Source organism: Monodelphis domestica, chromosome 8 (genome assembly GCF_027887165.1).
Source record: "Monodelphis domestica isolate mMonDom1 chromosome 8, mMonDom1.pri, whole genome shotgun sequence".
Classification (NCBI taxonomy): domain Eukaryota; kingdom Metazoa; phylum Chordata; class Mammalia; order Didelphimorphia; family Didelphidae; genus Monodelphis; species Monodelphis domestica.
The window spans coordinates 199,986,867-199,998,992 of record NC_077234.1 but is presented as its reverse complement, the minus strand read 5'-3'; the positions used below and the strand labels follow the sequence as shown (position 1 = coordinate 199,998,992).

The 12,126-nt window shown below is 38.4% G+C and overlaps 1 protein-coding gene across 5 annotated transcripts in view; it reads left to right on the top strand.

The window, feature by feature from the left end:
• The window catches only part of NPAS2 (neuronal PAS domain protein 2), a 282,607-nt gene that overhangs the window by 152,228 nt on the left and 118,253 nt on the right, over positions 1-12,126 (top strand). Inside the window, exon 1 of one of the 5 annotated variants that reach the window (XM_056807491.1) lies at positions 1,619-5,354. The exons of the other annotated variants lie outside the window; for them this stretch is intronic. The gene's annotated coding sequence lies outside the window, so the exon portion shown is untranslated. Of the gene's footprint in view, positions 1-1,618; positions 5,355-12,126 lie in introns of those variants that run through there. 5 annotated transcript variants of the gene reach the window in all.

The window sequence follows — 12,126 nt, the reverse complement described above, 5'->3', positions numbered from 1 at the left end:
GGAAGTTATGTGCTATTATTGGACCCATTTTACAGATAAAGAAACTGAGACAAATAGAGATTAAATGACTTGCCCACAGTCACACAGTTAGTAAGTGGATGGGGGTGAAGTTGATTCAAGTCTTCCTAACTCTAGACCCAGATTTCTTATACACTGTGCCACTTAGATACCTAATACACAGGAGAAAGAATGAGGATGACTACTGCAAGGAGACCCTGGATAGGGGTGAGAATGGAATGGAATATCAGGATTAACCTTAGTAAGAAAAAGAAATGCCTTTTCTGTGGCCAGAAAAAGGAAGAGAAAGTATATAAAGTTGCTGAGAAGTTTTGAAAAATGGAGATGGTGAGGTGTTGAGCAAATTCACATTGGAGAACATTAATCTCAGTGAAATGGGAGAACAAGAATGTTTTGTTTGATGCAAGTGAGAATATTGATTGCCTTTGGCCAGCAGCAGACGTCCATTTTAGCCCCTTCTCTCAGAGTCAGGTCCTTTTCCAATTCAGGAAATTGTGTGGTAGGTAGACAATATGACAACCTCCCTTGGTTGAATGTTTGGCCTATTCCACATTGAGAGTGAAATGTATGTGTTGTGGGGAAGCAGATTACAAATGATGGTGGAGAGAAGAAAAGCAATCACAGTAGAGAAAATGATAAGGAGTCACCGAAGAGAATTGATGAGGATCAGTGAGAGCTCAGCTGAGCCTTACATGTGGTAAATTTATAGAGAGTAAAATCAACTCGATGTTTGTCATTTTTCTCCAGTTATGCTCACCAGTCTGGGATACTGGGGGTTAGTCAGAATGAGGGTTAGCAGTTAAAGAATAATGGAAGGTCAGGGGAACGAGGGATTCTGGAGTAGTGATTTGTGGGGGAAAAGTGGCAGATCATGGGCTGATCATGGAGACAAATGAAGTCAGACAGAGTGGGATGGATTAAAACCCTGTGGGTCATATTGAAGGGTAAAAAGTGATTGAGAGACACAGTCCTGAAGGCTATGATTGAGGAATGGAATGTCATAGTGTTCAGGCTCCTAGAAAGAGTACTCCAGGAGAGAGGGAAGCCTCTGGTATGGTTACTCTGCTGGTTGGTAGCTGAAGCAGAGTAGAAGTTAATGGAAGACATATTCTGTACTTATGCTAATCACCATTAAGGCCATAGGGTGGAAAGATAGGGAGACTTCAAAAGAAATACAAAATAGGATCACTCTCAAGAAGCTGCCAGTTAAGATAGTGGAACAAACAAATCCATACATGAAGTACTTAGATTAGAAATCCCTGTAAGATACTTTAAGATTCAGGGATAAAATAAGTGAGGAACCAGTCAATAGAAATTCTTCCCCACCAAAGAAAGCAAGACTATCTGTGGAAACATGTCAGATTGTAAAATAAATTTATCACTTACCCAACTGATGGAAATGTTGAGTATTTCACCTTCACTAGAATAAGAGTCTTGTTGTTCAGTCATTTTATTTATATCTAGCTCTTTCCTGACCCCATTTAGGGTTGTTGTTGTTGTTTGTTTTTTGGTTTTTTTTTTTCAGCAAAGATTCTGGAGTGGTTTGCCATTTCCTTCTCTCATTCACTTTACAGATGTGGAAACTGAAGCAAATGGAGTTAAGTGACTTGCCCAGGGTCACACAGCTAGTGTCTAAGGCCAAATTTGAACTCAGGTCTTCCAGTACTTTATCCACTGTGCCCCCAATTACCTAAAAAGATGATTAGTCCTTAGTTTAAATTAATTAGTATTCCTTTTCATATCAACTGGGAAACTGTGATTCCACAACAAACTCCTCAGGTGATAATGTATAGAGTGAGGTCTAGGACTTCATAATTTGTGCTTCATTTCTCTAGAAAGTGTCCTTGAGAGCCCAGGATGATTTCTGTACTCTTTAATCGAGTAGATGCCAATTCTTACACATAATGTAGTTGTTAGCTTTCACTGTCTATAAAAAGACTCAGGTGGGAGGGAGGAGTGGAAACAATTCAGACAAGAAATCTTTCAAGGCAAGTAGAAACTGAACATACCCAACAAGAGTCAGAATAGGAGTTTGAGAAAGAAGGTCCTAAGTTATTAAGAATATGAGGGTTTGACTCTGTTTTCTTGATTTTTTTAAACCTTTACCTTCTATTTTAGAAATAATACTGTGTTGGTTCCAAGGGAGAAGAGAAGTAAGAGCTGGGCAATGCAGATTAAGTGACTTGCCCAGGGTTACATAGCTAGGAAGTGTCTGAGGTTAGATTTGAACCCAGGACCTCCCCTCTCTAAGCTTGGCTTTCAATATACTGAGCCACCCAGCTGCTCCCTGTTTTCTTGATTTTTCCCTTTTATAGAGAAGCAAACTGAGACTGTTTACTGAGGTGTTGTAGCGAACTAATGATGTCATAGATTTAGAACTGGAAGCCACCACCAAGGCCAAATTTCCATTGTCCAGAGGCCAATTTCCTCAATGATGATGAAGGAACTCAAGGAGGCTCAAAGATTTGCTTAAAGGTCACATAGGTTTTAAGTATTGGCAATAGGAATTGAACCAGAATCCTCTTCAAATGATTGCTTTTTCCACTATACCACACTAATTACTATGACATCAAGGAGGCACAGTAGAGAGATGGACTTAGTGTCCAGAAGACTTGAATTCAAACTTGACCTTAGATGCTGTGTGACCTTGACAAGTCACTTAATTTCTCTCAGCTTTGGTCTCCCCATCTGTAAAGAGGGTATTATAATAGCACCTACTTGTCAGATTGCTGGGATGATAAAATGAGATAATATGCAGAAAGAACTTTGCAAACCTTAACGATCTATATAAATGTCAGGTGGTAATTAGCTATTTTTGTTGTTGTTCGGTCTTTTTAGTCGTGTCCAATGCTTAGCGACCCAATTTGGTGTTTTCTTGGCAAAGATACTGAAGTGGTTTGCCATTTCCTTCTCCAGCTCATTTTATAGATAAGGAAAGTGAGGCAAACAAAATGAAGTGACTTGCCAAGAGTCAGTAAGTGAGTGAGGCTGGATTCGAACTCAGTTGTTCTGATTCAAAGTCTGAGACTATCCACTGCATGATGCAACTGCTCTTATTAGGCATTTAGCACCTATAAAATTCTGTGTATTATGGACAACACAAAATAAATATCACGTACCATACCTTCAAAGAATATCCCCAGAACCAGAAATAAAACATAAATCAATTAAGGAACTACAAAAGAAACAGTATAATTAATGGTAAAGATGTATGGAATAGAAATCTACCAAAAGCTGAATGTGGGGAAGAGAGACTAGTACTTACAATGTCTGCATGGCTAACCACAGAGGATAGCCTTCCTCCCCAAAAAGTCATATGGCTCTGATATAGAAGAGTTCTCTCACTTCATTGTTTCATTTCTTTTTCTGTAAGCTCAATAGGTTAGAAATGAAAAGTTATTACAGTCAGTCATGAAAATCATAGCCCAATTTATCAGTTTGTGTTTCACTGGATAGCACTATCCACCTTCTGGTTTGGATGTGATTTATCTTCCGTGGCTGAATATTGTTTCTCACATGTGCTTTGTCATCATAAAAAGTCTAACAAAGGAAGAGTACAACAAATGAAAATTTTTGTGTCAAATCTGCAAGGTTTGAGGAGAATATTTGTTATTTATTGTGGTTTGGATGGGTTAAATTGAGTACATTAGCAGGCATCCAGTGAACATGAGTTCATGTTAGCAACATTTTTACTTCCATTCTACCCTAATTTCCAGATGCGGTTTGGTACCTAAAACAAAGTGAAATTTGGTATGTACCAGACAGAATGCTAATTGTTCCTTTGGCCCAATAAAGAGTTTAATAGAAAGGACATGTCTGTTTGATACACTAGTTTTTGCTCTTTTCCAGTTGGAAAAAAAAAAACATTTAGTGGTGAAATAAATGATCAGTAGACTGGGAAATTTGGAAATCATCAAGACTTTCCCAACTCCTCTTAATTCTAGTGCCTGCTCTCTGTTAATTATGTCTTATTTATCCTGTCCTTGGCTTGTTTTGTATATAGTTATTTGTATGTTGTCTCTCCATTAGACTACAAAGTCTTTGAGGGCAGGGACTGACTTTTGCCTCTTTTTTGCATCTCCATGACTTAGCACAAGTGTGCTGTATATGGCATATAGTAGGTGCTTAATAAATGTTTACTATTGATTGCTTTATTAATACCAGAACAGACAGGGTATTTTGGTAGCACATATCCAAACAACCTTTGGATAGAAAAACCGAATCAGAAGTTGTAGTTTTATAGTCCTAGAGGCAAAAGGGACTTTCAAGATTCATCCCATTCGATACAATGATGGGGGTGGCTATAGAGTACTTAGAGCTTAGTATACAGCAAAGATGCCAGGGTCACCTACTGCATCCCAGGTCATCCTGATGTTTTTGTCTTGCCACTGGACTTTGATGACTCTGGAAAAGAAACTGAGACTGATGACTTTATGCAACCATGCCTCACTTAAATCCATGGACAAGTCAAGACATAACTCCATAATGTCATTAAGCCTCTTCAAAAATAAAGGACATGGGGCAACTAGGTAGCACAGTGAACAGAGTGCCAGGCCTGGAGTCAAGAGGTCCTGGGTTGAAATCTGACCTCAAATACTTCCTCAAATATGTGATCCTGGGCAAGTCACTTAACCCCAATTGTCTAGTCTTTACCATTTTTCTGCCTTAGAACCAATCAAATCTAAGATAGAATATAAGGGTTAAAAAAGTGAAAGATAAACAACAGCATCCACTTTCATTTTATAGATAAGGAAACTGAGACCCAGGAAAATAAAGTGACCCATGAATCTGTTTGAACTCTCAAAGAACTTTAGAAACTAAAACATTATCTTTATTCAAAGAAAGAAAAACATTTCTCTTAGGACTTGGAGGGGGGGGAGAGCAAAATTTTTTTGCATAATTTAAGTAAAATCCATTTCAAACAATATTAGTCTTATGTTTGGTCCAAATATTCTCTGATAGCTATATGGTTAAGATTCAGTGTCTCATTCTTAGATATTGGAAAGAAAATGTTGGCTTCACTGATCCTGAGTTCCCAAACTACTGTGCCAACTCTCAACTAATTTACAATTATGCACATGAGAACAAAATGGTAGTATCATCATGTTGTAAGTACAAGACAGCTTTATGATGTGGCAAACCCCCCCAGTGAAAGTAGAAATCTGGGGACAGCTAAATGGAAGAATGGGTAGAGAACCAGGCCTGGGGCCAGGAGATCCTGGGTTCAAATTTGACCTCAAACACTTCCTATCTGTGTGACCCTGGGCAAGTCACTTAACCCCAATTACCACTCATCTGCCTTGGAACCGATTTTTATATCAATCCTAAGACAGAAGGTAAGAGTTTTGTTTTGTTTTGTTTTGTTTTTTTAAGTAGAAATATGTGGACAAAGTGTATAAGAGAAAGAAAACCTTCAAGTAATGTGTCTTCAGAAACCCAAATGGAAGAAACGAGTATAAAACAGAAAGAATTTTAGAATAGGCACATCACAGTTGTTAGTTCCTAGATCAGGTTATTGTGGGAGGTTATGAAATTTTCTTCCTATGATATCTCTTAAAATAGGATAAAGATCCATCTGCCTTCTGTGTTTCAGATGTATGTAAATTGGTGGTTGGATTATATGACCTCTTGAGTTCTCTGAAATATAGCCCTATGACTTAATGTTCCCCAAATCTGCCCACCCATCTCCAGTTTTGCAAAGCAGGACTTGGTGACTTGTCTCATATCTGGCAGAAACAGCTCAGCATCCTTAACCATGAGGATCAGAGCCTTTGGTTTTGAGAGTAGATAGTTTTATTTTCTTTTATTAGGGATTATGTAACAGCTCTGTTCTAGATGCAGCCTAAACAATGCCTTTCCCATTCTACAAAGCTTATGGAACTCCTGGGCAGAGTATAGCCATGAAGCCCTTTTGTACTGGAGCAGGAAGGTCTGAGTTTCTTTATTCATCATTTTCCCATGGGTGTCTAGTGGAGAAAATTGGACTGGACTACAGATGTGCCTTCCTAAAAAGTCTTGCATTAACTGGATTTTTGTCTATTAAATTTTTTAAATGCTTTCAGAGCACTCCTTCTCTAAAAGGACACTGCAGTAAATCCTTTTTGTAGTTCAAAGAATCTTTTGGTTATACAAATAATCACCCTATAATTTATTGATTTGGGAAGCTCACATTTTCAAATGTAGTGCTTTTTTTAGGACAGAGAGCACCTAAAATCCATTGATTGTGAAATTATTACTTTTGTACATTGCAAGGGTTTTTTTTTTAGGTTGCCTGTAGGGGGTGCTAGGTAAAGGGAGACAAAAACTCTTGGAAATTTGACTAAAAACACCACTTCAGTTGAATTACTATTATTTGTGATCATTATTATCCTCATTTTATAAAGTATTTTAAAGGACTTTCCTTGCAACTATCTCATAAAATAGGAAGTATAAATAGTTTTATCTCCATTTCACAGGTGTCCATGATCATAAAGCGAGTGAAATGGGATTTAAATGCAAATTTCATAACTAAATTCAGTTAATTCATTTTCTATTAAGTCACATTATCTCTCGAATTTCTGCCTCATTCATATTAGGCGCTCTGAGTAATATAAGAGTGGCATATAGTATCAGTTAGAATTTTGCTAGAGGCTTGGTTTGTTTGAATAGAGGAGTCCTGACAAGTTTAGTACCAAAGATTTAATAAAGGATTTCCTTTCCTTCTTTGTAAAGATCAGGGACAAGGACTAGAAGACTTCACCATCATGTTTTTGTTGCTGCTCAGTTGTTTAGTCATGTCCAACTCTTCATGATCCCATAGGCCGGTGATGGTGAACCCTTTAGAGATGGAGTATGGAGCCCTGCCCCCACCCCAGCCCCTAGTCCAAGTGCTGTGCCTGCCCCCCACCAGAGAATGCCTACCATGTTCTGCCCCCCTTTATCCCACACTGGAGAGGGAGAAAACACTCCCATTGGGCTGCTGGGAGGAGGGGTGGATGAAGTGAGAAATGCCCTCAGGGAGTGTAGAGAGGGGGAAGGGAGTAGTTCAAGCACTCTTCTCCCCTCTAGCTCTGCCACTTATGAGCTGCCCACCTTACCCTCTGTGCTCTCCCCTTGGGTTGCTCAATGGAGGGGTAGAAGATGTGAAAAAATGTCCTCAGGCGCGACAGAGAGAAGGGAAGGGAGCAGCTCCCCCAAGTCCCTCTGCCTTTCTAGTAACTAACTCTGGGTAGGGGTAGGGAGTGGCAGGTGTGTGGCCACAGGCTCTTTGTGTCATCTTTGGCACCTGTGCCATCAGGTCACCATCACTGCCATAGATCATAGCACACTAGGCCCTTCTATCCCCTGAAGAATGCCCATTGCTTTCATGCTGCTATCTAACTGTCTTCTCTCTGCCTTCTCCTCTTTTCAATATTTCCCAACATCAAGGTTTTTTTCCAATGTCTTCTCATTCTGTTGTCTTTCTCCTATCTTTACATTATGAGGTCAAAGTATTTAAACTTCAGCTTCAGTATTTGACCTTCTAAGAACAGACTGATTTAATTTATTTTAGTATTAATTGATTTGATCTCCTTGCTGTCTAAGGAATTCTCAAAAGTCTTCTCCCACATCATAATTTGAAAGCATTGTTTGTACAATGCTCAGTTTTTCTTATAGTCCAACTCTTGGAGCCATATATTGTTACTGGGAAAATGGTCACTTAGACTATATAGATCTTTAAATCTTGAAAAGCCCTTAATACCTAATATTTGAACTTCACAATAATCCTGTGATATAGGTGCTATTATTATTTTCCTCCTTTTATAAATGGGTCAGTTGAGGCTGAAAAGGTTTAGGTAATTTGCCCAGTCACATACTAGCATCTGAAGCAAGATTTGACCTCAGATCTTTCTGACTGCAAGTCCTCCATTCTCTTTTTCCTCTAATGTTGATTTCTATTCATATGTTATTTAGTTTTGTATTTTTTTCCTGTCTTTTCCCTCTTGTAATTCATGGATCTGGGAGGGAGAAAAAAATGAAATAAAGGTAACATAAAAACAAATGATATTCATAAGATTCTCAAAAATTAAAGGAATTGGGGTAGCTAGGTAGCCAGTGGATTGAAAGCCAGAACTAGAGATGAGAAGGTCCTGAGTTCAGATCTGGATTCAGAAACTTCCTAGCTGTGTGAATGTGGGCAAATCACTTTACCCCCGCCCCTTGCCTAGCCCTTACTGCTCTTCTTCCTTGAAATGATTACAATATTGATTCCAAGAAAGAAGGTAAGAGTATTTATAAATAAATAAAGGAGTCCTGAATCCAACTCTGACCCTCTTTGTAATCTTGGCAGAGTCAACTAGAGACTGCAATTGCTCCTACTAACCTTGACTGCTCATCAACTTCTATCATCATAAATATGTTAAACCTTACTCTAAGTGGTTCCAGCTCCTTAATCATAGGCCCCTGCAGAGGACCATTCTTGATACCCTGGTTGGAGGGGCTCAACCCTTACACAAAATATGGTTCAATGACCTCCCTAACCTAACTGTTCCTTACCTACATTGTTCCAGCATGCTAAAGACTTTTCACATAGGCAGTGAATACAAGTACTAAAACTACTAACCTGTGAAAACACTAACAGTCATAAATTGGATTCATCTTGACTGCAAGTTAATAGTGAAAAGTACTCAGTCCAGCCAAGCACATCACTAACTCTGATAATAACTTTCCATTTTATCACAAGGCATTCATTTTTATAAGCTTTTGCTTGCCCCAGTTGATTAATCATTTAGGCAGTATCTTCTATTTTCCCCATCAGGATGTCCTATTTTATTCAGGTAACAGAGTGAGAAGAGATATTCTGGAGTAAATCAGAAAGCAATTTCACTTTAAATATGTGGAATCTTGTAATTTTGAGGTTAGTTGAGTGTTAAAGAATTTTTTATTAAGAAAAATAGTAGAAATTCCATTTTTAATGTCAACAGTTGGAAACAAAGCATAGGATGATATTAAGAGGAACTTCCCCCTTAAGGGTGAATTATACATTCTAAATCCTCTTTAAACTCATTCTAATGTGGTTTCTAATTAGATTTTGCTGACAGAAATACTTTTAAAATATTGTTTTTCTCCCTGCCCCCCACCTCCTTCAAGAGTAAAAACTAGGTTCATAAAATGAGTTAAAGAAACAACAACAGGGACAGGAAGGGGACTCGATGGATAGAGAGCTAGGTCTGTATTTGTGAGGTCCAGGGCTCAAACCTGGCCTCAGATACTTCCTACCTGTGTGACCCTGGGCAAGTCATTTAACCCTAATTGCCTAGCCCTTGCTACTCTTCTGCCTTGGAATCTAGGTATTGGTATTAATATACCAAACATGGTATTGATTCTGAGATGGAAATTAAGAGTTTAAAAACAACAACAATAAATTTTTTATGATTTTTAGTTAAAAATAAAGCTCTCATTTTGTTCATGCGTATCTATGTGTTTAGTAACATTGAACTAAAGCCAGAAAGTTGGTTCTTATTCATTCCTTAAATTATGTCTGACTCTGTGGCCCCACTAATCATGCTATGCATAGGATTTTCTTGACAAAGATAGTGGAGATGTTTGCAATGGATTAAAGCAAACAGAAATTAAGTGACTTGTCCAAGGTCCTGCAACTAGTAAGTGTATGAGATTGAATTCAAGTCTTCCTGAGTTAAAAGCTTGGCACTCTATCCAATGAGCCATCTAGCTACCCCCAAAGTCATTAAGATCTGAGTTCAAATCCAGCCTCGATTTTCACAAATCCAGTGATTCCTTTTTTTCCTCTATAAAATGGTGATCATCATACAACCTTTCAGGGTTGTTGTGAACATAACATAAGATAATATTTGTAGAGCACTTTGAAAGTTCTATGTAGTATTTAAAAGAATTTTAAATATTATTTCTGACTTTTATCTATATCTGTGTATTTGTTTTAAGAGAAGCTCAGTGCACCTTAAGTGTTCATAGATATTCTACCTCCTCCTTGAAACCAGTTTAGGAGAACCCACATCTAGCCATGTGAGAACCCAAGGGGACTCTTCTTTTGCCCTGACTTCTGAACTTCTCTAATCAATGAATCTCAGCTTCAGGTATCTAGACTTAAAGATCATTCTAATCCCTGAGCCTACTTGGCCTCTCAGGTTCAGCTGTCTGCCAGATTTCCTATCTGAGTACCTTTTCCCCTCTGCCCTCTTCTTCTGTTGAGGACTAGAAGTTAAGTGACTTTCCCATTGTCATATAAGTCAAACAATAAATATTTATTAATTGCCTTCTATATTCTAGGCACTAAGAACTGGATACAAAAAGAGGCAAAAAATAGTTCCTGCCCTCAAGGTGCTCACAATCTAATGAGGGAGTCAATATGCAAACAAATATATATACTAGGCAAATAAATATGGGGTCAATAGAAAATTATTTTTTTAAGTTTATTTATTTAATTAATTAATTTTGAATGCTTTTCCATAGTTATATGAATCATGTTCTTTCCCTCCCCTCATCCCAACTCCCTCCCATAGCCAACGAGCAATTCCACTGGATTTTATATGTGTCATTGATCAAGACCTATTTCCATATTATTAATATTTGCACTAGAGTGATCATTTAGAATCTACATCCCTGATCATGCCCTTATCAACCTATGTGATCAAGCAGTTGTTCTGGATCATTGCATTGCTGCTAGTAGAGAAGTCTATTATAGTCGATTGTGCCACAGTGTATCAGTCTCTGTATATAATGTTCTCATGGTTCTGTTCCTCTCACTCTGCATCAGTTCCTGGAGGTTGTTCCAGTCCCCATGGAATTCCTCCAATGTATTATTCCTTTTAGCACAATAGTATTCCATCACCAACATATACCACAATTTATTCATCCATTCCCCAACTGAAAGGCATCCCCTCATTTTCCAATTTTTGGCCACCACAAAGAGTGCAGCTATGAATATTCTTGTACAAGTCTTTTACCTTATTATCTCTTTGGGGTATAAACCCAGCAGTGGGATGGCTGGATCAAAGAGCAGGCAGTCTTTTAACTCCCTTTGGGCATAGTTTAAATGGAAAATTATTAACAGAGGGAAGGTACTAGAATTAAAAGGGATTAGAGATGACTTCCTGTAGAAGATGGGATTTTAGTTGGGACTTTAAGAAAACTGGGGAAACCAAGAGGTGGAGATGCGGAAGGAGAGCATTCTGGGCATGGGGAATCAGTCAAAGAAAATTCCAGAGTGTCTTCAGAGATGGAATGTCTTGTTTGTGAAAGAGCAAAGAGGCCAATGTCACTGGATCAAAAAGCATGTGGTGGAAGAGTAAAAGTGTAAGAAGACCTGAAAGGTGAGGAACAAGAGGAGCTAGGGTATGAAGGGTTTTAGATGCCTAAATATTTTGGTTTTGATTCTGAAGTGATTGGAGTTTACTGACATGCAGAGATGATGGTGACAGGATGGGACCTTTGATTTAGGAAAATCACTTTGGTGGATGCCAGTGGCAGAAATTAAACCTATAATTTCCAGACTCTAAGATAAGCCTTTTATCCACTATAGTACTGTGTCTCTCTTTATGAATATATATGAACACACATACATGTTGAAATATAGTAGCTACACCTAAAGCAAACATATAGCTCATTAACTGATCCTTTGTTTTATTTTTTTTATTTTAAAAAAACCTTACCTTCTGTCTTAGAATCAATATTGGGTATTAGTTCTAAGGCAGAAGAGTGGTAAGGGTTAGGCAATGGGGCTTAAGTGACTTGCCCAGGGTCACACAGCTGGGAAGTATCTGAGGCCACATTTGAACCCAAGACCTCCCATCTCTGGGCCTGACTCTCAATCCACTGAGGCACCTAGCTGCCCCCGATCCTTTATGTTAAAATGAAAGCTTGAATTTTTTCCCATCTTTGTCAGACAGTTCAGGACTACCTTAATCATGGTGGTCTTAGGATCTTGTCCCAAGGGACCTCCTTACTGATAAAGAGGTCATTCCAGGATTATCTACCCTATGTCTTCTCTTCAGAGCTATAAAAACTAATATTGGCTCATTTCCAGATGACATCACAGTGTGTTCTCAGACTGAGCACAACAGAACAAGATTGTGTTTCCATCACTTATGATAGGTGGCTTCATCATAATCT